Raw genomic sequence first — 22,768 nt, forward strand, 5'->3', positions numbered from 1 at the left:
AAACCCACTAACCGCTATATTTACTTACATGCTTCCAGCTTTCATCCAGACCACACCACATGATCCATTGTCTACAGCCAAGTCTTAAGACAACCGCATTTGCGCCAACCCCTCAGACAGAGAAACGCCTACAGGATCTCCCTCAAGCGTTCTTAAAACTACAATACCCACCTGGTGAAGTGAAGAAACAGATTGACAGAGCCAGAAGGGGACACAGAAGTCACCTACTACAGGACAGGACCAACAAGCCCAACAAAGAAAGTAACAGAACACCACTAGCCATCACTTACAGCCCCCAACTAAAACCTCTCCAGTGCATCATCAAGGATCTACAACCTATCCTGAAGGACGATCCCTCACTCACAGACCTTGGGAGACACGCCAGCCCTCGCTTAGACAGCCCCCCAACCTGAAGCAAATACTCACCAGCAACTACACACCACACAACAGAAACACTAACCCAGGAACCAATCCATGCAACAAACCCTGTTGACAACTCTGTCCGCATATCTAGTCAAGGGTCACCATCATAGGACCTAACAACATCAGCCACACCATCAGAGGCTCGTTCACCTGCACATCTACCAATGTGATATATGCCATCATGTGCCAGAATGCCCCTCTGCCATATACATTGGACAAACTGGACAGTCTCTATGCAAAAGAATAAATAGACACAAATCAAACATCAAGAATTGTAACATTCAAAAACCAGTAGGAGAGCACTTCAATCTTCCTGGACACTCAGTAACAGACTTAGAAGTGGCCATTCTTCAACAAAAAACCTTCAAAAACAGACTTCAATGAGAAACTGCAGAACTGGAATTAATTTGCAAACCTGACATCATCAAATTAGGCCTGAGTAAAGACTGGAAGTGGCTGGGTCACTAAAAAAAGTAATTTTTCTCTCTGTTGATACTCATACCTCCTTGTCAACTGCCACATCCACCCTGACTGATTTGGCCTCGTTAGCACTGACACCCATTCCCCCCACCTCCCGCTTGGTAAGGGAACTCCCATCTTTTCATGTGCTGTATATTTATATCTGCCTACAGTATTTTTCATTCCATGCATGTGATGAAGCGAGTTCTAGCCCATGAAAGCTTATGCCCAAATAAATTTGTTAGTCTCTAAGGTGCCACAAGGACTCCTCGTTGTTTTTGCTGATACAGACTAACACGGCTACCCCTCTGAAATTTGTAGACGTGTGTCTATCTCCACCCTGAGGAGAGGTAGATAAAGGCCTTGTTTCCTTTTCAGAGAAGAGACAGGTTGTATTACTCCCATAGATGGGATGGCTGTCTGCATGCCCAGGAAGAAGCCTTTAGGTAGTGCTTTTTTTTTTTTTTTTTTTAAATAGGCTGAGAGGGACAATACTCGCAATACTATCCACCCAAGTTAGCTTTGCGTGTCAAAAAACATGCAGAGATATTTAGGGTGTCAGATAACAGTTCTTATTTTATTTATTTATTCTTGTTTGCCTGATGCCCCCAGTGGTTTTCATGCCTGAAGAAGAGGGCTGAGACTATGCCTGCCTGGATTTCACTGTCCAGTGAGGAAGCGACTCTTTCAGAACTCTCCTAGTTAGAAACAACACTCTGACATCAAGGAAAGTGAAGTCTTGTTATAGCAGCTGTGCTGGTCACAGATATTAAAGAGACAAGGTGGGTGAGTATCTTTTATTGGACCAACTTCTGTTGGTGAGAGACAAGCTTTCAAAAGCTTAACTTCAGAAGAGTTCTGTGCAGCTCCAAAGCTTGTCTCTCTCACCAACAGAAGTTGGTCCAATAAAAATTACCACCTCACCCACCTTGTCTGACCAGGGAAACGCACATTATCTATCGTAGTGATTACAGGATAAATTTTGACTGGTGCACAGCAAAGAGCCTTTTGGCCTTATATAATGGAGATGGGGCGGGAGATGATCATGCAGTAGAAATAAAGAAGTAGTGGGTCAAGAAGCCCCTTCCTGCCTGTCAGCCCTTCCAGAACTGGGCTGTTGTCCTTCATCATTCCATAATCATCTACTTGGGGTGGGAACTGGAGGCGAGGCACGGCAAGGCATGGCAAACTGCCACAGAAGTTGGGTGCAAAAACCAGGACATTAAAGCATGGTGACCCCCCCAGCAGCAGCAGTGAATTACAGCCTCATAGTTAAGGGCATGGTGACCCACAGCTGAGGATGGACAATTCAATACTTTCACAATCTTTTCAATGTGGCAGGAACACTGTATCCCACTGTTGCACCGTGAAAGAGTGCATGAGGCATATATAGCTATAGCTTTTATGGGCATTGTATCTCACTGCACCTCAATCATAATTTACATTACTAAAATACTCAGACTCATAGAATATCAGGGTTGGAAGGGACCTCAGGAGATCATCTAGTCCAACCCCCTGCTCAAAGCAGGACCAATCCCCAACTAAATCATCCCAGCCAGGCCTTTGTCAAGCCTGACCTTAAAAACCTAAAAGGAAGGAGATTTCACCATCTCCCTAGGTAACGCATTCCAGTGCTTCACTACCCTCCTAGTGAAAAAGCTTTTCCTAACATCCAACCTAAACCTCCTCACTGCAACTTGAGACCATCACTCCTTGTTCTGTCATCTGCTATCACCGAGAACAGTCTAGATCCATCCTCTTTGGAACCCCCTTTCAGGTAGTTGAAAGCAGCTATCAAATCCCCAGTCATTCTTCTCTTCTGTAGACTAAACAATCCCAGTTCCCTCAGCCTCTCCTCATAAATCATGTGTTCCGGACCCCTAATCATTTTTGTTGCCCTCCGCTGGACACTTTCCAATTTTTCCACATTCTTCTTGTAGTGTGGGGTCCAAAACTGGACACAGTACTCCAGATGAGGCCTCACCAATGTCAAATAGAGGGGAATGATCACGTCCCTCGATCTGCTGGAAATGCCCCTACTTATACAGCCCAAAATGCCACTGGCCTTCTTGGCCACAAGGGCACACTGTTGACTCATATCCAGCTTCTTGTCCACTGTAACTCCTAGGTCCTTTTCTGCAGAACTGCTGCCTAGCCATTCGGTCCCTAGTCTGTAGCAGTGCATGGGATTCTTCCGTTCTAAGTGCACGACTCTGCACTTGTCCTTGTTGAACCTCATCAAATGTCTTTTGGCCCAATCCTCTAATATGTCTAGGTCCCTCCTATCCCTACCCTCCAGCGTATCTACTATTCCACCTAGTTTAGTGTCATCTGCAAACTTACTGAGAGTGCAGTCCACGCCATCGTCCAGATCATTAATGAAGATATTGAACAAAACCGGCCCAAGGACTGACCCTTGAGGCACTCCGCTTGATACCCGCTGCCAACTAGACATGGAGCCATTGATCACTACCCATTGAGCCTGACAATCTAGCCACCTTATAGTCCATTCATCCAATCCGTACTTTTTTAACTTGCTGGCAAGAATACTGTGGGAGACCGTATCAAAAGCTTTGCTAAAGTCAAGGAATAACACGTCCACTGCTTTCCCCTCATCCACAGAGCCAGTTATCTCGTCATAGAAGGCAATTAGATTAGTCAGGCATGACTTGCCCTTGTTGAATCCATGCTGACTGTTCCTGATCACCTTCCTTTCCCCTAAATGCTTCAGAATTGAATCCTTGAGGACCTGCACAATGATTTTTCCAGGGACTGAGGTGAGATTGACTGGCCTGTCGTTCCCCGGATCCTCCTCCTCCCCTTTTTTATAGATGGGCACTACATTAGCCTTTTTCCAGTCGTCCGGGGCCTCCCCCCGATCGCCATGAGTTTTCAAAGATAATGGCCAATGGCTCTGCAAACAGTTCACTTTCACCTGGGGGAAAAAAAAAAAAAAATCTATCTTCCGCATGTTTTTTTTATTGTTGGTTTTGTAACTATTTTACTATTTGATCATCTAACTATGATCTGGAATGCTGGCCCTCCTCCCTTAAGAAAGAATTTCCTTTTGCAGGGTTGTGAGTATGCACGCCTAGAAAAATCATGGGAGTTGAATGGGGGAACCGCATCCCCCCCCACTTCCTGACTGCCCCAGGAACCCCCGCCCCAACTGCCCCCCACCGCCCCATCCAACCCTTCCTGACTGCCCCTCCCCAGGACCCCTGTCCCCCACCACCCCTTCTCCCTGACCGCCCCCGGAACCCCTTCCCCCATTCAACCCCCATATTTTTTCTAGGCAAAGAAGCAAAGATTCCATTCTTATGCAATTCTTCTCTGCAGGCCCCTTTCTTTCACCTAGAAGGCTGCAAAAAAACTTCAAAATGTATATGGCCTGTTTGTTTTTTTTTTTTAAACTAATTGCCTTGCTGTACGCCATGAAGGTGAACAGGGAAGCCATGACTGATGTTCATTTGCCCTACTGAACTCTGCAGATGTATGTGGCTTAAGAGAAACAGATTCCACTTCGTGTTTTTAGAAGCACTTCCTGGAGGAATCCCCTGAATCAGACTCTTCAGAAGATGGAGGATATGGGGGCCTTTTTTCTTCCCTTAGTGCTTTATACTGGGGCAACCAGAAGAGTCTGAATGTCTAACAGACTTTTCTTAGGTCTCACTTGATCTTCCTCCTCAGATAGAGAGAGAAAATTCAGACAGAGTCCCCTAAAAGAACCAGTTATGGTGATGGTGAGAATTCTGTGGTTACTCTTTCAACCAGTTTTCTTGCCATGAGAAAGAGGAGGCTCAGACTGAAAGACTGTGCTGGACTGGGTGAAGAAGTCTTCCCATGGTCCCTTTCTCCATTCAAGGGAGATACTCAGATACGGCATGGACATAGGATGACCTCACCCCAGGGGCACCAGATTCAAACTTTGGAAGTTCAAGGGAGTCTTTGGTTCATTTGCTGAACTGGGAGAGAGAGCTGACACTGCTGGCAAGCAGTAGCCAGGAGCCACTGCAGAGCTGATATGGGGCATGCTTTAGGAATAGAGAAAGGGGTTCGGTCCAAGGTCCCTTTACCAGACTCTTATGTTGAGTGCTCTGAATCCCTGTTAATAGCTCTCTGCCAGCACAGCAAATGTGGAGGATGGGATTGGCAGCTGCTCCAGTCAGTTAGGTCTGAGTGCAGGCTCGAGGGGCTGGGCATTCCCGGCCCTTTGATATTGTGCTCCATCCTATATTTCACCACCCTCCCACATAAGGGGAGGAAGAGGGACCAGCCACTTGTGCAAATCTCAGGGCTGTGGCAAATGCTGCTGAGGTGCTGCCACTGCTTTCAGGGACTCTTGTGGTCATACTGACATTTGACCTGCCAGCTCTTGTTCGGAAATGTTTGAATCACCTCCAGGTTGATCAATTCTTCTCGCCACCTGCAGGAAGGCGTTCAGTAACACTGATTCGTATTTTGACATCCCTCCTCAAATATTTTTAGCTGTGCGCGCCACATTTTCAGTTGTGTGGCCCTTGATTTTTTATGCTGTTGCATTACAGCTAGGAAGTTTTTTCTGCGATTTCTAGTAGCTAACTGCCAGAACTAACAGGAACTTAGTAACAATATTTCAGCTACAAAATATCATAGGATTGGTTATGAGAGATGGGGCAGATAATAGTTAGAGACAGAAAGGCTGGCGAGCAAGGATCTTAGTTTTCCCACAGGAAAAAAACCAAAACCAAAACTGACTTAAAAAATAAAAATCCACTGTTTTCTGCGACTAAAATGAAATGCTGAACTTTAGTTTCTCTAGCCACAATATATATATATAGATATCAACTGAATACAATGTTTTACTGATATACAATAGAACCCCATTTATCCAAGCGTCCATTATCTGGCTCTCCGGGCCCTATTGCTGGTGGATCAGTTAACATGGAGAACCAGATAACAGAGGCTTGGATAAACAGGATTCTACTTTATGTAAATTAAAAGCGCATTCAAAAATCAACCACAAGAGAGGAGGTTACACACATTGAACCAGTGACACTGGTTCTTTCAGTAAAATGTAGTTAACAGTAAATGTTAATTTTTTTTTCACAAAATGTAAAAACTAAAAGGTTCTCTGTAAAAATGAAAATTCCTTGTTTTTCTGTGGCAAATGGCTTTCTAGGATCCCTGTTGGTCAATAAAGAAGCAAAGATTCCATTCTTATGCAATTCTTCTCTGCAGGCCCCTTTCTTTCACCTAGAAGGCTGCCAAAAAACTTCAAAATGTTAACAAAACCCAAATATAAGGGCAAAAATGAAACAAAAAAATGTCCATGGTTCTTAGTCTGGATTAGGGAACTTTCCTCTCATTGTAATAGTATTCAAAAAATTCAAATCAGAGCAAGGTGTTCTGCATAATCATTTGCATGTTAGTATTTAGAATCCTGTTAGCTCACAAAAGATTTATTATGAGCGATCGTGTTTAAGGCTACGATTATGTCACAGAATCCGTGACTTCCATTGACCTCTGTGACTGCTCTGGGACTGGAGCTCCTAGCCAGCCCCTCCCTTGCACCTCCCAGCCCCCAACCTGGCAGCGGGATCCAGCGCAGCTGCCCAACCACAGCGGGCGGGTGGTGGGACCTGCTGTGTCTGGGGGACCCTGCAGCTACCACTGCCCAGAGTGAGAGGACCCCATAGCAGCGCAGCCTCGGGGGAGGGGGACCCCAGAGCTCCCATGCACTGCATCAGAGGGGGACCCGGGAGCCCCAGGAGCAGGGGGTGCTGCACCCACCTACCCCTTTTGTCAGGCATATTTTTAGTGAAAGTCAGGGACAGGTCATGGGCAACCACGAATTTTGGTTTATTTCCCATGACCTGTCCATGACTTTTACTAAAAATATCCGTGACAAAAACTTAGCCTTAATAATGTTAGATGTCTGTGAACAAAGATTTGAGTGCCCACAGAGCTTTTTTTCTTTTTCCCTCCCTCTTTTCTACAGTATGCGATTTGCAAGTAACAATGGCAGAGAGCTTTACTTTTCAATTGTAGATTCATTGGTTCGTAGGACTCAAACTTAAGCATTATCTATATCTCTTCCCTTACCCTTTAAGGTTTGCCTATACAATTTTTTCAGGGTTTAGCTCTATCTGTTTAGAAGCTTGTCAAAACAAGCCATGCAGATATAAACACTTAAACCATTACAGTTGTAACCATGTGAGAGATAACACCAATTAAACTGCATTAGTTGCTAAACAAATAGTTAAACCAATGCAAAATCTGTGCATAGATCGGGTGGGGCAAAACTACGCCTGGGGGCTGCATCTGGCCCTTAAGACATTTTAATCCAACCCTCAAGCTCCTGCCAAGGAGTGGGGTCAGGGGCTTGCCCCGCTCTGTGCATGCCGTGGCGTGCGGCTCCCAGAAGCAGCAGCATGTCCTCCTACGCGTAGGGACAATAAGGAAGCACCGCCCCTGAAGCTCCCATTGGCCACAGTTGCCTGTGGACGGGACAGCACACAGAGTTGCCTAGCCACACCTCTGCATACGAGCCGGAGGGGGTACATGCCACTGCTTCCGGGAGCTGCTTGAGGTAAGTGCCATCTGGAGTCTGCAACCCGACCCCCCTCTCCCCAACCCCCTGCCCCAGCCCTGATCCCCTCCTGCCCTCCAAACCCCTTGGTACCACCCTCCCGCACTCCAGAGCCCTCACCTCACCTCCCCACTCGCACCCCAACCCCAGCCTGGAGCCTCCGCCTGCACCCTGAACTCCTCATTTCTGGCCCCACACCAGAACCCCAATTTCATGAGCATTCATGGCCCACCATACAATTTCCATACCCAGATATGGCCCTCAGACACGAAAGTTTACCCACCCCGGCATAGATTGACAGTTAGCAGAGAGAGAGAGAGAGAGAGAGAGAGTGTGAGTGAATGTGTGAGTGAATGTGTGTGTGTGTGTGTGTGTGTGTGTGTGTGTGTGTGGTTTGTTCCAAGGCCAGGCCTACCTAATTTGACTTCCTTTCATAACAGAAATAAAAAGCAGAACTAAGACAACTTACTACTGCTTTCACTGAAAAATGAAGTGTTTGACTGGCAGCTAAATACTAACCCATTCCCCAGCCATTCCCTCCATCCCCACCCAGCTTGAGAACTTTTTATTAAAAAGTTAAATTCATCTTACCAAGATTCGCTATTATCCAGTAATGGGGGGGGGGGGAATGCCGATCCCATGATTACAACACATTATATATAGCTACCCACACCCTTCAACTCCGCTCCTTTCCCCTGCACTGTCAAACACACACCAGAAGACAAAAATCTCTCCAACCCCAATGCTGGAGTGAGATAGTGGGTCAAAGTGTGGCCAAAAGTTTAACAATCCTTGGCTTGTGTAGCTGGGGGAGTGTATGTATGTACACATGTATGTACACATGCAGTAAAATTCCAAAGGATCCCTTCAAGGAGGATGTCTCACTAGCAGCTCCCTCATTTATACCTAAAAAAGTGCCACCACAAGTACCTCCACTGATTTCAAATGTAGCCGTATGGCATGGGGCAAGATGAAATCAGATTTCAAATCTTTGAGGCTTTACAGATCAAAAACACCACCTTGAATTCTATCCAGATGCTTTTTGGAAGCCAGTAACAGATCCCAAATCACTAGCATTACAAGCTTCTGGTGTGAAACTCCACTTAAGCGAGCTACTTAGATTTTAGTTACAATTTTAGTCTTAATTGTAGCAAAGATGAGAGGGCATCATCAGTGATCCAATTTGAAGATAAAGGCAAAAGGTAACTGGCAAAGTGCACATTAGAAAGAAAATGGCATATTTCTCACAAAGTGCATGTTCTCACAAACAATTGTGAGGAGCCCAAGGTCTAGTAACACACATTGCATTACAAACATATTATAGTTCAGGAATGTCAATAAAATCCTCAACAACTGGCAGCTTCCCTTTGCCTAAAAACGTTCCCAATCTTAACAGCATTAAATCACAGCCAGGTAGCCCTTATCAAAGCCCTACATCCATATAGACATTGAACAATTTCTTCCACAGTAGCAGCCCAAACTATACATGCCATGTGACAGACCTACATGCTGTCAACATATGAACTCCATCACAGCCCATGTTTCCTAATTAACTTTCAGTGACCTCATGTGTGAGGACAAATGATCCCTATGTACTAAAAGAGGAGGAGCCCCTGGGGCAGAGCAGCAATTGTTCATTTTTATCTCAGACAGAATGGAGCAACACTCAAGAGCAATACCATCCTCCTTTGCTAGGTTCTTCAGGCAAGTCAACAAGAACCTTGTGGTCAACTGTGTAGCATCAAGTCTAAAAGAATTAACAAAAACACTACTGCTAGGAGGTTCTGTTAGTTTCTGCCTAAAACCCAGTTCTATGTCTGGAACCATTGAACTTACTGGGTCAAGGAAGAGAAGCCTCCAAACCATCTTTTCAAACCCCTGATCCCTTTAAAGGAGAGATGAGAAACTGATGAACAGTTGGTAAGATTATCAACATCCAAAGTTTGTTTCTTGAACAGAAGTCAACACAATTTAAGACTAGCTGGCACCCTCTAACTTCCTACACTTAGACAAGAGGGTGCAGGGGGAAATGCATGTCCAACCTCATCCTCTTGGAGTTCTAGAGCTGAGAACATATACCATTAATAGAAGCTGCATTCCTGCTATAGTTCACTGAAATGTCAGAACAGGGAAAGACTGCAAACTACACATCTTTCCTTTGCTATTCTGGAATGCTGATAGATACTTCAATCCCTCCGCTTCTTCCCTGAATTCCAGTAAGTCCAGCCTGTTCAAACTGTCTTGTTGACCAAAAGGGATACTGTTCAAAATTCATTTAACATCTTTCTACTCCATACAGTATATGGATGTAGAAAAAGTGCAACACTCATAAATTAGGTATACATAAAAAATATTAATATTTCAATATTGCAGCATGAGATTGATATTACATAAAAATGTTTTAATTTTACAATAAAAATTTCTATTTATCCCTTGGTGAGGACAACGAGAAGTGGGCTGGAGGAGTGACTTCCTCCACTTCAGCCTCCAGTTCCTCGCTTGCCTCTTCGGGATTCAGAAGCCCTGAAGGCAGCAGCTACAGGAGGACGTTTCCTCGGTTGCTGTAGGTCACATTAGAAGTAAGGGACGCTTGCTGTCTTTGAGCCTGCCAAGGATCCTAGTATGGCCATTGCGATGGGAAGGGACCAGGTGGTCAGTACCATGTTGGCCAAAGCAGGGGAGGCTCTGGATCAGGGGGACGATAATCATGATGTCTATAGTGAAACTGAGCCCCATATGGTGAGTGAGAAAAACAGCGGGACACAAATCCTCTTGTTCACTTCTGACTCCGCCAACAAGAAGGGCAGTAGTGGCAGGAACGATGTTGGCAAGTCAAGGGCCCCCGGTACTGAGCAGAGGAGAATCCAGTGCATCAGACACCAAAAGATCTGTTGCGCACCGGAAAACTGAAGGTATGGACAGCATCTGTACTGTGGTGGTGTCAGTGCCAAGAGACTTGTATTGATAGGGTCAGAGATGTGGACCTGGTAGGAAGATCCATCGGTGCCTGGCATACCACAGGTGGTGCCGATGTTGAAGTTGGACCAACAGAACCTTCCCTATGGCAAATCTTCTGTTTTTCGTGCCCCTGTAGTACCGGTGCTTCCTTGCCTGTGCCCACTGGGTCTTTAGGCAACCCAACTTGCTCTGTGGCTCAGTACTGCACATGTCCTGGGTACCAGATTTAGATGGCATCAGTGCCATCTGTACTTGATGATACTGATTGAGATGGAGATCATTTTCAGCTTGATTAGGGCTCACTTCAGGGACTCACAGACCTTTTCTTACAGGCCTTAAGCGAGTGGCTCATGGGCATCTCTCTGGGCTCACCTCCATTCAAAGTAGAGGGTTGTGGTGAAGGCTCCCATAGGGACTCTGGAGGTTGAAGGGCTGACTCCATGAACAGGAGTTTGAGCCCTCCATTGTCTCTCTCTCCTGGATCTGGACTTCAGTTACTGACACAAGCCACACTTCTGTGGCATGTGTTTCTCTCCCAGGCAGCAAACACACAGAGCGTCCATCAGTCACTAGGATGGATTCCTTATACTGAGGCACTTTTCGAAGCTGGAGAGCTGGGCATACCCTTTTCCAGGGGGGTTGCCCTGCACAGGGGTTGGTGGGAGACAAGTCCTTTCCTTTTTTCTAAGCATGGCCAACATAAAACGCAAAAGAAAGAAAGAAAAAGGCTTCAAAGGAAGCTAAAAATTAGCTATTCTAAAGAGTTAACCATCTACAAATGGGTAGCTACAGCTCTGTCTCTATCCAGAGGCAGTTGAGAAGGAACTGAGGAGGGTTCCCCCGTGCATGCTTGCTAGCCTCATGGCAGGTGAGGAGCAGCTCATGTGCAGGCTGAACAGTACACTGCTACCAGAGTCTCCAATCAAACGGCACACAGACGCAGACAACTACAGTGTAGCACCCTCAGGGCCACTACTCCGAAAGAAGCAGCTGTCTCTCACTGGGAGTTCCCCCCGCCCATGTATTTAATTTTGGAATTCCACATTGGAAGCTTGATTACAACAATAATGATCAGCTATTTGATAGATTACCCTAGGCCTTCTTTTATTTTCCCATCAAAATTTATCCCAGCAATATTGACGACTTTGCAGCTCAGTGGGTTTATAAGAGAATAATCTTCCTATGAACCAAGTCTCTGAGCAACTCACATGTTCCAACTTTCTCCTACCACATGCATTGCTTAATAGAAAAAGTTGTACTAAGGTTAAAAAATAAATTAAGTCATCTTTTGTGAGAAATAATTATTTTTTAAAAAAAGTTACAGTTCCATGACTTGCAGCTTTCTATGCAGCTTTACAAAGTTGTGGTATGTATGACAATAAATATTGCACTTTTAAAGTGAACATGTCAATGCTGGTTAGAATCTAATGTGCAACCATCACACTGAAATTCTAATGTTAAAGTATTTCCATTATCTTTTCTTGAGACACATATATAGAATGCTCATCTCACAGCTGTCAGTGTACACAATGTAGAATCAAAGAGTAAATATCATCCTTCCTTATCCCCTGAGCTTTTATTTATGCAGCAGAGACAATCTGAAGAAAATGTAAATAGGGAGATCTGTGTCTGAATAAGTTTCTGCATTCAGTTCACTCTAAAGGTAACAATAATACCCATATTACAAAAAGCAAGCTTAAACACCTTGAAGGCATCAGTACTATGAAACTAAGTGCTTAGTGCGCTTGTTCAAATGTCAAGGTCCAAGGACTCCTGACTGATAGGCCTCATGACAGCTGAAATGAATGAACACATGATAAAGACAGGATGTGGTTCTGCAGTTTATCATAATCCTTTCATACCTCATCTGCACCCTGACCAATAATCGCTCTTCAAGACTAGCATCCAAAATCTCGACACATCTTTCTAACAGCTGTGATTTCATTTTTTTTAAAATGGTTTTAAAAGACTGTCAGAGAGGTTTCTTTCAATTCCTCCAACATGCATAGGATTTCCCCCTAAGAAATTGTACTGGTCCAACTTGTCATTCTGAGGTTTTTATATGGTGTAAGTAACAGCCAAATTGCTGTTCTTCAGACACTTATGATTTCTATCTGGAGTGAAGTGCTTGAAGAAATAAAACTCTTCATACATACAACTGACTTAGTTACTCTGGGAGATGAAAGGCACAGGAATTTTGTGAAGTAAGTCTTTGCTTGAATTGACAGAATCCATTCATCATTTGATATGCCAGTCCAGGCTGTATTAAAAAAAAACCCAACAAAAAAACAGGTAGGATTTTCTATTAACTGTGAAGAAGAGCAAAGATATAGAATGATTACATTCCAGACTGCCTGCCCTGGGAGTTTACAAGAACTTTTTCTCCAAAAATACCATTCAAAACAGTATCCAACTTATGATAAAAAAAAGCCTCCCCAGCTGACAGGTCGTCCCTATGGAGGCACAGGGCCTGGGACATAAACACCGACTTTCAATCTGCCAGGGAGTGCTCTCCCTCGGTTCCACCCAGGCCTTGCCCCGACTCAACCCCTTGCCCCAAGGCCCCACCCCCAACCTGCTTCTACCCACCCCCACTCTGCTCCCGCCCTGCCTCTTCCCACCCCTCCCCTAAACATGCTGCACTCTCGCGCCTCTCTTCTCCCCCACCAGTGCTTCCCGATGGCCACAAACATCTGATCCATGGCAGGTGGTAGGCGCTGGGGGGAAGGAGGGGAGGTGCTGATCGGCGGGGCTTGCCAGTGGGCAGGAGGCGCTGGGGGGGAGGTTCTGGTAGGGGGAGCTCCTCCTTGCCCACCTGCCTGCTGCTCACCTGCCAATTCGCCTCCTCACCCCACTCACCCACCCGTCTCACCTCCCCAACCACCTCCTCATGATTTATCGAAGCGCTGGGGTCCCTAGTCACCCTGCCCAAGGGACAGCTCTGCCAGCTGAAAATGGTCAGATTACCCACGTGTTCTCTTGATCAAAAACATAGTCAAGTGCTTTGACTAGCAAATCAATGGCACTGTAGTCATTTGACCAACTTGCCATCCACATCTAACTCTACTGTCCATGCAATTAGTTTTTGAAAGAGACTTCCCAATTTTCTTCAGAACAGGAAACTCAGGCCAAACTTTGCAACTGTGAGTGGACCGAAAATTAGGCTCTTACATGTATCTTACACTAAGCAATTAAATACAGAGTTGCTTCACTTTTGAGTGCTGCACTCTCACAAATCCCATAGAGGTCAATGAGAGCTGCAGGTACTCTGCCTATCTAAAAGTATGAAAGTTTGAAGATGACAGCCTTCATTACCTTATTTGCATGTGGCTGGTTAGCCATTCTACTGCAGCCCTAGAAATGTAAAAAAGGATACATTGTAGCACCTAAGACAGTTGTAGAAAGTTCACCTTCAATGAACTCTGCAGTCCAAAACATTCCTTGGGTAATATTGTCTTCACTTGATATTGAAGATTTCATGCAATTCGGCCATAGATGGACCTACATAGGGAGCAGTTAACTATGTATCCTTAGTCAACTTGTAATGTATGAATTTTTCCAGAGTAGCCCAGCAACTACCCACTAGTTCAGAGGTGGGCAAACTACGGATCCGGCCCACGAGCTGCACCACATGCCTTGGCCCCACTCCAGCTGGGGCTGCACCACACAGCTCCCGGAAGCTGCAGCAAGGCCCAACTCCAGGTCCTACGTGCTCCAATGGGAGCTGCAGGATGGGGCCTGAAGATGGGGCAGTGTGCACAGCTGCCTGGCCACACTGCCACGTAGGAACTGGAGAAGGGACATGCCACTGCTTCTGGGAGCCGCTTGAGGCAAGCACTGCTCGGAGCCTGCACCCCCTGAGCCTCTCCTCACGCTCCAAACCCCTGACCCAGCCCTGATCCCCCTCCCACTCTCCAAACCCCTCGATCCCAGCCCGGAGCACCCTCCTGCACCCCAAACCTCTCATCCCCAGCCCCACCCCAGAGCCCACACCCCAACTCCAATTTTGTGAGCATTCATGGCCTGCCATACAATTTCTATTCCCCGATGTGGCCCTCGGGCCAAAAAGTTTGTCCACCTCTGCACTAGTTAGAGGGGGAAATCTTGGTCTGACTCCTTTTTTAGTATCTTCCATGTCGATAGTTACACACTATCTTTACCCTGTTCAATTACAGGTTAAAATTTTAAGGTGCCTGGTATGTGCTTTATCAGGTACTTCTATTTCCCTTTGGAGTTGTGAGTGATGCCGCAAGGTTCTACACATCCAAAAAACTTTGCTTTTATCTTCAGTCAGGTAGAATAAAGGTTTTCGTACAAGTTCAACTCTCAGAGCACAAAATCAGAAACACAGCCCTGGTCCATCACTGCTACATAGATACCCTCTCAGGTTTCAGAGAGAAGGCCTGAACAAAGCAGGAGACATTCTCTCAAAAGTAATGTCCTTCCTAAAGAAGTCTTGTTGAAATCACATTTTGATCCTGGATACAAGAACCTATCTTACTCTGCTGCTCCTAAACTGATCGAGTCTGCTAATTCAGGTCTCTAGTCCTTGTTCCTCAGGAAAAGTTTTCTTTTATACCCACATACACAGCAAGGATGACCCCTCATAATGAGTTAACAGGGGACACTTCCTTTGAAATGGTACTAAAAGATGCTCCACCAGCTGTGCAAGCAGGACAAAAAAAAACCAACAGAAGATTAACATTTACAGGCTTCAGAGTAGCAGCCGTGTTAGTCTGTATTCTCAAAAAGAAACCATGTCACCATGAAAGGTTTTCCTCCTTCCCCCCCCTGCTGTTGGTGATGGCTTATCTTAAGTGATCACTCTCCTTACAGTGTGTATGATAAACCCATTGTTTCATGTTCTCTGTGTGTGTGTGTGTATATAAATCTCTCCTCTGTTTTTTCCACCAAATGCATCCGATGAAGTGAGCTGTAGCTCACGAAAGCTTATGCTCTAATAAATTTGTTAGTCTCTAAGGTGCCACAAGTACTCCTTTTCATTTACAGGCTTGTTTCTTTTTAGTGGGCACTTTTTTTACCTGGAGATTTCCTTTTTAGCATAGTATTAAGAAATGTACAAAGTTTAAAGATTTATTGAATAGCAAAGAAAAAAAAAAAAGCAGCCTTTGTTTATGCAGCATGGAGTTTCCCAGTGCCCTTACAGAACATAAAGTTCAGGAAAAGTCAAATTTCAGAAAAAACACAAAAAATGGTTACTTACCTCTCGTAACTGTTCTTCGAGATGTGTTGCTCATGTCCATTCCAATAGGTGTGCGCGCACGCCACATGAAAGATCACCAGAAGCCTTTCCCTAGCGGTACCCATCGGGTCGGCTGGGCTGTAAAGACCCCTAGAGTGGCACCTTCATGGCAGTATATATATATCCCTGCCGACCCACCACCTGCTCAGTTCCTTCTTGCCGGAGTACTCCAACAGTGGGGTGGCGGGCAGGATTTGAAATGGACATGAGCAACACATCTCCAAGAACAACAGTTACAAAAGGTAAGTAACCATTTTTCCTTCGACTGATTGCTCATGTGCATTCCAATAGGTGACTTCCAAGCAGTTAGCCCAGGGAAGGGGTCAGAGTTCACCTAATTGACGAGTGCAGGACTGCCCTACCAAACCCAGCATCATCCCTCGCCTGGCGTAGTGGGAACTGAAGGTGTGGAATGAAGACCAGGTTGCCGCCTTACAGATGTCCTGGATAGGCACCTGCACCAGGAAAGCTGCAGACGCCGCCTGCGCACCGTAATTGGCGGGGCTGGAACTTTAGCCAAGTCATAGCAAGTCCTGATGCAGAACAGGATGCATGATGAGATGTGCTGTGATGAGATTGGGAGCCCCCTCATTTTTCCTGCAATAGCAATAAAGAGCTGTGGTGACTTACAAACAGCTTTGTGCGTCAGTGTAAAAGCTAAGGCCCATCTAACGTCCAAGGAATGGAACATGCGCTCCCTGTTTGTGGCATGGGGTTTAGGGAAGAATATAGGTAAAATATGTCCTGGTTCACACGAAACTGGGAGACAACCTTAGGCAGGAACGCAGGGTGGGGGTGCAGCTGCACCTTTTTTATATAATATATATATAAAAATATAAATAATTTATAAAATACCGTGTAAGGTGGTTCGGAGGTCAGTGCTCCAAGTTCAGATACCCTTCTAGTGGAGGTTATAGTCACCGGGAAAGCCATCTTCCAGGGAAGGTAGGAGAGAGGGCAAGTAGCCCTGGGCTCAAAGGGTGGCCCCCCATGAGTGATGACAGGATAGGCCAAAGCCCGTACTTGGTCTTCGGGATGAGGAAATAGCGGGAGTATAACTCCTTGCCCCTGAATTCCTCCTCTATTGCCCCTAGAGCTAGGAGCGATTGTACATCTTGTGAAATGAGTTTCTCGTGAGAGGGGTCCCTGAAGAGGGACGGGGAAGGAAGGGCGGAAGGGAACAGTAATGGATAGAATATCCCGCCTCCACCGTGCTGAGGACTCAGCGGTCTGACATGATCTGAGACCAAGCATGGTAGAAGCGGGAGAGTCAATTCACAAAGGGGGGGAGGGGAAGGGGAGAGAAGGATCCAAGAAGGTGACTAGTGCGCCCGTCCTCGTGCACATCTTCAAAAGTTGGGCTTGGGGCCAGGGGGCTGTTTGGTTGAACCCTGACCTTGGCCCGATGAGGACTGTGTTGGGCGCCTCCTGTTATTTCTGCCCCTCCTTCTAGGTTGATCCAGCCTAGGGGGCTCCAGGTAGAAATAGGACAGGGGCAGTACCGGGGAGACAGAGATCGGCACCGCAACATCATGGGCTTCCTGTGATGATGAATCAACAGTGGTGCCACCATCGGTGTCGGCGCTGCCGATGGTGCCGCCATAGCCAACGGTGTCATGACTGGCGTAATCACCTATGGTGCCGGGCACGATGCCACAGTCGGTGCCGTCGACGGTGCTACTGGCAGTGCCCGAGTTTGCGAGGCCGGGTTCTGCACCTGCGGGGCAAGGTAATGCGCCGCCATAACAATGAGGTCTCGAGCCACTTCATGTGTCCGGAATAGAGGGGAGGTCAAGCTCTTCCTCCAAATCATCGCAGGTAGGAGAGTCCGTTCTCGCCAGACTTAACGGCTTTGCAACTGGGGCTGGAGTCAACAGCACCAGTTCTTGGAGACCAGACCGAGGGTGTCCCGCAAGAGGACACACGCCACTGGAATCCCCCCTCGGCTTCCTGACAGGCGAACATCCCTTGTCTGGTTTCTTTCTCTTATACAGAACCGGGGACTGTGACAGTATCTCCGTGAAGCACTTGCCTTGTGGGCCAGGGAGCAGTGCTGGTGCTCCCTGGCAGAGTCCTTCCTCAGTGCCGAGACATCCTGCACCAAGGCCGGTGTGCTGCGCACCGAGGATGCCTGTGTCGGCTCAGGCTGTGGCTGAAGGGTCGATTCCATCAAGAGGAGCTTCATGTGATAGTCCTCGTCCCTCTTAGTCCTGGGTATGACGCTCCTCCAAACAGGGCACTTATCTGTCTGATGGCCCTCCCCAAGGGACTTGAGACAGGCGGTGTGCAGATCACTTGTTGGCTTAGGTTTTGCACACCTCTCGCACGCTTTAAAACCCTGCGACCAAGGCATGCCCCGACGCCAGGGAGAGTAGAACGGGGGGAAACTCCCCGAAGTAAGCTAAACTAATCTACAACTATTAACAACTAACAACTATTTACACAGAAACAAGGGAACCACTAGGTAAGGCACTTGCAAAAGCAAGAGACTAAGCTGTTCCAGTGACTGTCACGGGCGGTAAGAAGGAACTGAGCAGGTGGCAGGTCGGCAGGGATATATATACGCTGTCATGAAGGCGACACTCTAAGGGTCTCCACAGCTGACCCAATGGGTACTGCTAGGGAAAAGCTTCCGGTGATCGTGCATGCGGCGCGTGCACACACCTATTGGAATGCACTTGAGCAATCACTCGAAGAAGAACTAGGAAATACAGAGCTATGGTACATACTTCTGTAACCTTGACTCTGACTTCCTGGAGCTGACAGCCACTGGGAATTATCACCATGCACTGTAGCGGTGTTCAGTGTGAGAGCTGTAGCAGTATTGAAGCTTTTGAATGATGGAAGCAATAGTTGGGGCAGGTTGGTAGAAGTGTGTGAGCTGAGGAGATGAGGGACTAGTTTGAGGACTGTCAAAGAGCTGTGACTGTGATACGAGATCAGATTTCTGTCCACCCCATGTGTGCAAGTAAAGAAAGGACAGCATGTGTACCCTGAGGAGTTAGTCCATCATATTGAAATACTGTGTAGGCACTGGGAGGTGGAGGGGGTCTTGCCACAGAAAGTGTTAGTAATAAAGTTGGATACGAGATCAGTCTGAGTTTACTGATGGGAAAGGGAAAGTATAGGTTTAGAGGGCATTCTGTGAGTACACAAAGTGGCTGCTAAATTTCATAACTGGAATTCTGTCAGGAAACTAAGCTAAGTATTCAAGAACAGGGCCAGTGCAAGTACAGCCTTTCTTGTACATGAAAAGAGTGAGAGTATATGTATGTTATGGGTGTTTTGGGGGTAAAGAGGGCAGAGTTAAAGTTATGTACTGTAACTCTGTTTTCTGAAATTTGAGTTTTGCTGAACTTAATCTCCCCTCTTTTAAAGGGGGGGGAGAAAGAAAAAAAGCTTGCTGGTAGGGGTTAGTGGTCATTGTAGCAGTTATAGATAGCATGCAGTTCAAGTGGACTACTGATACTAGCCCTATGCCAGGGTTCCTCAAGTTGGGTCCACAAGGGTACTCCAGGGGGTCTGCGAGTCATGTCTGGGGCCACTGGCCTTGCTGATCAACTCCTCCCGCTCCCTTCCAGTGCCTCCGGCAGAATAGCTGTTCAGCAGCGTGCAGAAAGCGCTGGGAGGGTGAGGGAGGAGCAGGGTCGGGGCACACTCAGGGGAGGAGGTGGAAAGAGGCAGGGAAGAGAAGGGGCAGGGGTGGAGTGGGGCAGAAAGAGGTGTGGCGGTGGTGAGTCTTGGGGAAAGGGGTGGAGTGGGGCAGGGCCCGGGGATGAGCGGGGCGGCTTGGGAGTGTGAAAAGTTTTAAACCAAAATGGGGATCCTTGGGTTGCTAAAGTTTGAGAACCACTACCCTATACCATTCTCACCCTGATGCTCAGCTCCACAAACCAGCCTTTCCCTTTCCAATCCAGCTGCCCTCCCACCACTCTAATTTTATCCAGGCCTCCCTCTCACCCAGCTCATACAGGGGAGTTGGGAATGGGGCTCAGACTCCCGAACAAGGCAAGCCCTCTCCAAAACCTGGATCACATGAGGTGACACATTGAGGGGGATCAGACCCCCATATATGGGCAGGGGTCCCCAGGTACTGGCATACACAGGGATGGAGAGCAAGACTCAGACACCCCCATAAAGGCATTCCTTCCCAATATCCCATCTCACATGAGGGGGACAGGGAGCCGCCCCAGAGAAGCAAGAGGCCCTCTGATCCTGCCACATGCACAAGGTAGCAGGGAGTGAGGCTCTGACACCCCTTGCGGGCAGGAACACCCAGATGCCTGCTCACCTGGGTGGGAGGGAGAGGGACTCAGACCATTCTAAGATCCTGGCACACACCCAGAAGGGGAAAATGTGGGGCTGATCCTATTCTCCTTCAGTCCGTCACTCAGTACCCACGTATCCCCCTCCCTCACATAAGCCCCATTCCTTCTCATTTTGCCTTTCACCCATCCCCACCTATCCCTCCTCCTCCCGGATGCAACCCTAAATCCCTCTCCCAACTATTCCTTCCACTTCTCCACCCCCTAAAAAGGTCCCTCCCTTGCCAGCATTTGCATTTTAAAGGGAAAAATACTTGATGATATTCCCAAAAAAATTAAAAACAAAAGAAGTGACAGATTTTATCAATAGGCTATTCAACCCCTTCCAAATTTCTGACCGAGGTTGAACCTGAAGTGACAATGGCTGGGTGGGTCAGGTTCAAAGCAGGATTTTTTAGTCACCCGACCGATGAGAAACTTCGAAGACTAAATCCTGTTAACTCCTCATTCCACACATGCTCAGCATAACGCATTAGGCATGTGAATAGCCTTGTGAACCTTAGCATGCTTAATTGGAAAAGCACAATCTTTTTCACATAACATTTTAATTTGATTTCCTCCAAAAAGCACCAGGTCCTCAAATGTTTGAAACCCCGACACAATGATCTGAGACCTGATTTGATCTCTATCTATAAGGAAAAATAGGTTGTAAGAACCTAACAACTTTAAGGAAAGCTTGTGTCCTCCCCAAATCAATGATTGCATCTTGGGGAGCCCCTGGGTTAAATGGCCCCAAACTTAGATCACTAACAGGACCTCTCGCTCCTGAGGCACACCAAATTTGAAAGCAACCCAAGTAACCATGTAGATTAAGAGCATTTAAGTGTCAAGTTTTAAACAGAAAGCTGCTCTTAATCTAACACTGTAACAATCTAACACTACACCATCAATCTGTTTTAATAAAGCAAGCCATCTAAATAGAGCTGCCTCTGTATGCATGCATGCAAAGGCAGACAGAGACACTCAGAAGAAGAGCAGGCGGCTACTTTTGAAGGTCATCATAAGTACTCCTACTGTTTGCCAGCTGTTTAACTTGAAGTGCAGAAAACAATTACCTATCATCCTACACTTGTAGCAACGTGGGTGCAAAATTCCAAACTACCACACACACTGTGAGCACAGAAAAACCCCTAAAAATCATATCCTCTATGCCAGTGGTATCCAACCTTTTTAAGCCCAAAATCATTTTTTGAATTCAAGGGCAACCAAGGATTTACCCCACACATTCCCCGAGGCCCCGCCCCTTCCCCAAAGCCTGTCCCACTCACTCTATCCCCCCTCTCTCTATCACTTGTTCTCCCCCACCCTCACTCACTTTCACCGGGCTGGGGTAGGGGAGCGCTCGGGAGCAGGTGTGGGCTCTGGACTGGGTCCGAGGCGTTCGCAGTGTGGGAGGGGGCTCTGGGCTGAGCCTGGGGCAGGGGGTTGGGGTGCAGGAGAGAGTGAAGGGTGCAAGCTCTGGGAGAGAAAATTTGGGTGCAGGAGGGGGTTCCGTACTGGGACTGATAGTTGGGGTGCAGGAGGGTACAGGGTGCTGGCTCTGGGAATGGGGTCAGGGATGGGACTTGGGGTGCAGGCTCTGGGAGGGAACTCGGCTGCCAGAGGGGGTTTGGGGTGCTGGCTCTAAGAGGAGGATCAGGTCTGGAAGTTGAGGTATATATCACCAATAGCAAAAAGAAAAAAAACACATCGCCATCATCTGGAAACAACCAACCAACAACAGATAAGTTTGTGTAAGAACCAGCAGATTACAAAAAGAGGTAATTGATGAAAAATTTGCCCGGTTTGTTTATGCAACAAACTCTCCTTTCCATACGATTGAGAACCCACATTGTATTAACATGGTTCAGTCATTAAGACCAGGATACAGTCCACGCAACAGTGCAGATGTCGCAGCCAAATTGCTGGATGAAGTGTATGAAAGAGAAATTGAGCACTGTGCAAAAGGTCTAGAGGGTGAAATTGTTAACCTGAGTCTTGATGGGTGGAGCAAACTCTCCCACAAGATGTACGATGGAACTCCGTAGTGGACTGTTTTGAACACTATGTCAAGAACTGGCCTAATCTGATGACAGTTTGTGAACAAAATCGTGAAAAAATAGATGGCACGGTCACAATCAAAGTTCTCAACATTGGGCTCAAGAGAAATGTGGAACACATGCTGAGTACCCTGAAGCCTATTTCTGTAGCCTTGAACAAAATGCAGGGAAATAGCTGTTTTATTGCTGATGCTGTTGAAATTTGGAAGGAACTGAGTGAGATCTTAAAAAGGGAAATATGCAATGACCAAGTTAAATTACAAGCATTAAAAAAAAATGAATGGGACAAGCAGTATCTCCAGCTCATTTTCTTGCAAATATTCTCACTACTGTATACCAGGTCAAACCTTAACTGCTGAAGAACAGAAGAGGAGTCGGCTAGGACATGGACATCCAGCAATTATCCCACTATACTAAACTTCAGAGCTAAGGATGAATCATTCAAGAAATACATGTTTGCTGATCATGTTTTAAAGAAAGTCACACCAGTGAAGTGGTGGAAGTCACTTAAGCACTTGAATTCAGAGACTGTTGAAGTGATAATGTCACTTAACAGCAGTACCTTCTTCTACTGGTGTAGAAAGAATATTTTCTTCCTTTGGACTAATTCATTCCAAATTGAGAAATCGTTTGGGACCCGAAAAAGCAGGAAAACTTGTTTCTTTTCCAGATTATGAAAAAACAGGAAAATGAAAGTGAAGACGACCGAGTTAGCTGCAGAAGCCAATAT

General features: G+C 46.5%; 1 protein-coding gene and 1 long non-coding RNA gene across 19 annotated transcripts in view; one reads left to right on the top strand and one right to left on the bottom strand.

The window, feature by feature from the left end:
* Positions 1-22,768, bottom strand: part of SPIN1 (spindlin 1) — a 117,108-nt gene that overhangs the window by 60,019 nt on the left and 34,321 nt on the right. For 7 of the 18 annotated variants that reach the window (XM_043514766.1, XM_043514761.1, XM_043514757.1 and 4 more), the window contains exon 2: positions 12,568-12,671. The exons of 8 other annotated variants lie outside the window; for them this stretch is intronic. The gene's annotated coding sequence lies outside the window, so the exon portion shown is untranslated. Of the gene's footprint in view, positions 1-12,567; positions 12,672-13,726; positions 13,766-22,768 lie in introns of all 18 variants that reach the window. 3 more of the 18 variants (XM_043514759.1, XM_043514756.1, XM_043514762.1) reach the window with 1 other exon arrangement.
* On the top strand, positions 4,269-22,714 carry LOC122460260. Its single transcript, XR_006281462.1, has 3 exons — positions 4,269-4,279; positions 13,143-13,147; positions 22,470-22,714. It is a non-coding gene; the product is annotated as an uncharacterized LOC122460260 (long non-coding RNA).

This window comes from Dermochelys coriacea, chromosome 5 (genome assembly GCF_009764565.3).
Source record: "Dermochelys coriacea isolate rDerCor1 chromosome 5, rDerCor1.pri.v4, whole genome shotgun sequence".
NCBI lineage: Eukaryota > Metazoa > Chordata > Testudines > Dermochelyidae > Dermochelys > Dermochelys coriacea.